The sequence below is a fragment of the Pongo pygmaeus genome, chromosome 9, assembly GCF_028885625.2.
Source record: "Pongo pygmaeus isolate AG05252 chromosome 9, NHGRI_mPonPyg2-v2.0_pri, whole genome shotgun sequence".
In the NCBI taxonomy this organism is placed as follows: domain Eukaryota; kingdom Metazoa; phylum Chordata; class Mammalia; order Primates; family Hominidae; genus Pongo; species Pongo pygmaeus.
This window is the reverse complement of record NC_072382.2, coordinates 39,646,136-39,652,456: the sequence shown is the minus strand read 5'-3', so window position 1 is coordinate 39,652,456 and position 6,321 is coordinate 39,646,136.

Genomic DNA, 6,321 nt, shown 5'->3' with positions numbered 1-6,321 from the left:
CCAAACTGAAATCCTGTACCCATTAAGTAATAACTTTCCATTTACCCCTCTCCACAGCCTCTGGCAACCACCATACTATGTTCTGTCTCTATGAATTTGACTACTCCAGATACCTCTTATAAGTGGAATAATACAATATTTGTCCTTCAGTATCTAGTTTATTTTACATGGCAGTTGGTCCTCAAGGTTCATCCGTGTTGTAGCATGTGTTAGAATTTTATTTCTTTTTAAGGCTCATATTCCATTGTATGTAAGTACCACATTTTGCTTTTCCATTCATCCATTGATGGACATTTGGGTTGCTTCCATCTTTTGATTATTGTGAATAATGCTGCTTCAACGGTGTACAAATCTCTGTTCAAGTCTCTGTTTTCAACTCTTTTGTATATTTAACCAAAAGTAGAACTGATAAATCATATGACAATTCTATGTTTAATTTTTGAGGGGCTGCCATACTGTTTCCCACAGTGGCTACATCATTGGCACATTCTTTTGACTTGTACCAGTGGCAATAAATCTCAGAACCTGGAGCATGGGTATGATTTTTTATTATTTTTTTTATTATGCTTTAAGCTCTGGGATAATGTGCAGAACATGCAGGTTTGTTACATAGGTATACATGTGCCGTGGTTGTTTGTTGCACCCATCAACCCGTCATCCAGGTTTTAAGCCCCACATACATTTTTAGGTATTTGTCCTAGTGCTCTCCCTCCCCTTGCCCCCAACCCCCAACAGGCCCCGGTGTGTGATGTTCCCCTCCCCGTGTCCATGTGTTCTCATTGTTCAGCTCCCACTTATGAGTGAGAACAGAGCACAGGTATGATTTTAACATCACATGCATCCTCCAGGGTGTCATGTTGGTTCATGTCTATTACAGTTGATCAAGCCTATGATGACAGCTTTCAGTAAAAAAGATGTAAGAAAGATCAGCATAGAGATTTAGAGTTCATGGCCTAAGCCATACAGGCCTAGATTCCAAATGCTGTTGCTATTACTTACTGTATGGCCTTTGGCAAATTGCTCTACCTCACTGAGTCTCAGTTTTGTCACCTATAAGATGGGGATAATAATAGAACCTACCTCTCTGGTGACTGTGGAAATTAATAGGATAGTGCAGGTAAAGTTCTCATGGCCGGGCATGACAAAGTAAACATCCAATAAATGTAGTAATTAAATCATACAAGAATAATAATAATTAATAATGGGATGGGCCCAGATACTAATTTCGAAAGCCATTCTCAGAGAGAAATTTCAAACTGGCTTGATGAACAGTGATATTAAGTGTTTAGTCCCTGAAGGTATCTATCTTGATGCACAGAATTTATTCAGATATCACAGTTTTGTCACATGTTGCCTTAGCTGAGATTCTTTTGGTTTCTAGTAAGAGAAGCCTGCTCAAACAGGTGTAAGCAAAATGGGGAATGTATCTTAGGGATACGTGGCAGGGGAAGGAGCTCTTAAAGAACCCTGGAATAAGATACAGCCAGGCAGTGTGTATTTGTGTCTGGGACCCAATGGTGTCTTATTGTGATATCTCTTCTCTCTGGGCATCTGCTCTGTTTTCATCCTTTCTGAAGACTGGCTTACTTTGCTGGTTGTTGTACATGATATGGCCACAGCTCCTGAGTTTTGTGCTTGTTCACTCTAGCCTCAAAAACTAACTTGCTGAATCTGAATTCCCATCACAAATTCCCAAGAAAATCTGATTGTCCCTGGTGGGTCAGCTGCCCATCCTCTGTGACACTGGGCCAGAAGGCTGTGTGATGGCCAAAGGGAACAAACATGGCTACCCAAAGTAGATATGGTGGACTTCAGAAAAAAGGAGGTCCTTGAGTTTTTTGTAGATCCACCAAAAGGTATTCACAACAAAAGACTTTAACATGCAATATGGCTCCTTGTTGTCATATTTTTAAACCCATTTAAATAATTTCTTTAAACATTTAAATAGCTTCTTTGCTGTCCAAAGAAGAGGGAGGCTTTCCTTCTTTAATCAGAAGTTCTGCCAAGAAATTGGGTTAACAAAAACCTCAGATCAAGTGTTCCCCCTCACGTTTCTTCTCAGTCAAAATATTTCATATGTTTCAGATGCCATTCTCTTTTGAAAAGGGCCCAGAGTCCACACTAGACAGGAAGACTGGTCCTTGGCAATGTTACAGACTGATGACGGATGACTCATTATTACAACTCTATACATGTGTTTTGCCAGCACAAAAGGGGAAAAATACCACAAAAGGAGAAGACGAAGGATAAGGTCTTTAACATTTTGGCCATCCAAAGTCTTGTCATCCATCGGGTCCTGGAACTCTGCCACCCACCCACTTGGCCAGTGCTGGACTAGAAATGATGAACATAAGTCACTGTGGTTTTTTGGGTTTTTCAAAAATAGAAGTAAAGAGATGTGGCTAGAATGTGGCATGTCTGGGTTTCCAGATATATCTGCTTATACAGGGAGATGATGGCCCCAGGGCATGCTATTGTAGATGTCATTACAGTTGTCCTCCAAATCTCAATGCTATCAGTTCCCCTAGATCAGAGGAAGATACTTTTACTTGCCTTATCTTTTTTATGATTATAAATGTAGTAGATTCTCACTCTTAAAAAAGAAACTTTACAAAAACAAATGACTTCTCCATAATCTTATTCCACAGATATAACCACTGGAAGTCATTTAGTTTATATTTTCAACATTTTTTCTATACATATATGCTAATATAAGTAAAAGCATGCTTTTTCTACATATAATTATTTTTACCTAAGTGAACTAATACAATAGTGTGGCTCTGAAATCCTTTTCTCATAATGATGTATCTTACACATTTTTCCCTGTCAGTACCTAGAGCTCTCTCTCATTCTTTACAGGCTGCACAATTTTCCATTTTATGGGTGTACTTTAATTTATTTATTCAGCCCCAATAACAGCTATTCAGGAAGTGAGAAAAATACTTAATATTTATATTCCCCCCATTTTCCCTCTTCTTTTTTTGCTTCCCACAATCTATACTATTTTTTTATTTTTATTTATTTTGTATTTTTTATTTTTTTTGAGACAGAGTCTTACTCTGTCGCCCAGGCTGGAGTGCAGTGGCATGATCTCGGCTCACTGCAAGCTCCACCTCCCGGGTTCATGCCATTCTCCTGCCTCAGCCTCCCGAGTAGCTGGGACTACAGGTGCCCGCCACCATGCCCAGCTAATTTTTTTTCCCACATCTATACTATTTTATTGAGCGAAGGTGATTTTTGGATTGAAAGTCAGAAGTGGCTTCTGTTTACTCTGGAGGCCACACGGTTGCTTTAAAATTAGCATCTCTTTTAGTTATTCACTGAGGGGCTCACTTATTTGGTTAATTATTCTCAACTCAAATCACCCTTCATCTGTCAAATGTATAGAATGTTCTCAGAACTACAGAAATCTAAGGGCTGGGAGAGATATCAGAGCTGTAGATCTGGGAAGAATTGGGGAACTGAGTCAGAGGGCTCTTCTGCAGTTTCTGGACTGCTTTTTGATTTTTTCCCCCTTGTTTCGTTGCCATGGGAATTGGTGGAGTGCATGGTGTGTGTGTGTGGGGGGGGGGGCTTGGGGTGGTATGCATGTGTGTGTGTCTGGGGGAAGAAAAGACCAGGCAAAGATGACTCCCCAGAGCAAATGCTGATCTGTGCAAAGCCCAAAAAAGTGGCCAGGTGGAATTTTGGGGTCACTAGGCAGTAGGGGAAGTGACCTTAGTAAATTAGGACACAGCTCAGGGCCAAGGCTGGATGCTATTTCTGTAGTTTTCCTGAATTTGGAAAATTGATTTCTTTGCCAGTGCAATGATGCCTTGGGCATCTCTGATTAATTAAACCCCTCCAGGCCACTTTTGTGACTAATCTGGTGGACTTCTGTGTAACATACCATTGAATAAACTAGAGGATCTTGAAAAAAGTTTGTGATGGTCCTTATTATGTATAGCTTATTTGGGCCACAAATGTTGGAAAAGGGCTTCCATTTAAGATGGATGCTGGCTACCAAGGGTATGGGGTTGGGAGGTGTGATTGGAGAAGGGTGGATGAAGTTTTAGGATGAATTCAAGGCATCCGGCAACTGCTTTCAAAATACTGTTGTCTGTAGTGATAGAAATGTTAGTCTGTGTTGCTTAGAAGGGCAGCCTATCTTAGAGAAGCTTTTATTCTTCAAATACTAATTTAAGCACAGTGTGGTTTCCCAAGTATAAATACAGATTTAGTGTGTACTCTACCCTACTCAATATACGATCGTGTATCTGCAAAAGCCACCTTGTTCTCAGTCTCACATTGTTGGGTGCAGACAAGAACCATCAGCCTTACAGTTCTGATTTTTCTTGGGATAAGGATTGTTTTCTAGGGACCAAAGAGACCATTACAGCTTTTGTGATCATAAGTAAAAATTTTTTATATTTCTTTTAATGTACAAAGCCCCTTCGATCCACGGTTTCACATGCTCCTCTCTAGAAATCCTGGAAGGTAGGCATGGGTTACTTTTTTTTTTTTTCAGGTGGGGAAGATGAGCTCAGAAATAGCAAGTGGGAGCCAGGTGCCATGGTGATTAGTAACATAGTCGCCAGGGTCTGGCAGAACTGGGTTCAAATGGGAGCTTTACCCTTTATTGCCGATGTGACCTTCTGCAAGTTAACAGATTCCTCTGCTCTTCAGTTCCATTTTCTATACAGTGAGGATAGTAATTTCTAGTCTATATGGATCACTGCAAGATTAAGTAAAATAAGCCACGTTAAGCATTTGGTACAGTGTTGGCGCATAGAAAGTCCTCAGCAAATGTAGAAACTCTGAATAATATGTTCAAGGACAAAACTATGGTAAGTTACAAAAGAGGACTAGAGTTAGAGTCTGACTCTGAGCCAAGTCTGTTTTTTACTCCACCATACAGCCTATCTCAAGACTGTCTGTGGGGAGTGAATTCGTTCCTGTTGGAACAATCTAGAATCTCTCCTTTGTGGTAGCTGCACATTTGAAATGTACTGATTCTGCCACCTTGGGGCATCTTTAGGACAGAAAGAATGCAAAAGGGGCGAACACATTCTGAGTGTCAGGTACTACTGTGTGTCAGGTAGCCTTACAATATTGTCTCATTTTATCATGACACTGTCACTCATCATAAAGACAAGGAACAGGAGGCTCAAGTAGATAGTTTGCCCCAGGTCAGGCAGAGCTGCCCGGTACCAAAGACATCTTTCTGCTGCTCCAACTAAGGGCTACAAAAAAGGCCCAAGAGACAAGTTTGGGCTGAGAAGGTGTGGGTTGTATTTGGTTTGCCTGCCTGTTCAAGACTCCTTCCTCAGTCTGACTCCCTGGACTATTTCGAGGCTGCCATGTCATTTCAGTCCCCCTCAAAGAGCCCTGAAGAATGTGCAGAGGAAAAAAGAAACCCAAAGAAATCTATTATTGGCACTCGCCCTTGATTTGCTATTATGACGTCCATCCTGCAAAGAAGTGTTTATACCCTTATAAGGTTCCTAGCATCAATTTAACTGTGTTATCTCCCAGTAGATGGTACAAAATGCAATCTCAGTAGCATACGGCAGAGAGAGGTGGGAGAGTTTCTTGGCTGAGGAATGAGAGAGAAATTAAAAAGGGCCTACTATGCTGAGTCACTAAGGCAAAGCAGCTTACTATGGACCACATTCAGGCCTGAGCCAAGACACAGCAGCGAGTCAGTTACTGGTTAGTGCCGCTGAGATGGTTCCTCATTGGGAACGCATCTTCTGAGAAGCTGCAGCCAAAAAAAGGGGGAAAAACGCCAACATCCTGAACATTTTAAGTTCATCGGTTATATTTTTATACAGTTAAATCAAGTACAAAAACAGAAAAAAAAAGAAAGTCATGTTTCCACCAGCTTTCCTTGAGCCTCCCCCAACACACGCTCACCAGCCGGATGAGTTAGTTCTCCTCCCTTTGTCCTCATAATAATCCATTTAGAATTACCGGGAGTTGTTCACAGGCCAGACACTGAGCCCAGAGCATCCAGTGCTTTATCTCACTTAATTATTGCAAATATCTCATGTGGGTAGGTGCACTCCCATTTCTGAAACGAGGAAACTAATGCTTAGAGATGGTGAGTAGTTTCAGAGCCAGAGAGTTACACAGCCAGAATCAGAATCAGATATTTTCTAACCCCAGAGATGGAATTCTTAACAGCTGGTCACTACTATTTCACCAATACCAAAAGCTAAGAGGGACAAGAAATCTTTCAGTTCAGAAGTCCCAAACCTGGCTTATTATCAGAATAACTTGGTGAGCTTAAAGCAAAACTAAAAAGTGAAACAAAGCAAAAAAGATCATTGTTTAGAAGGT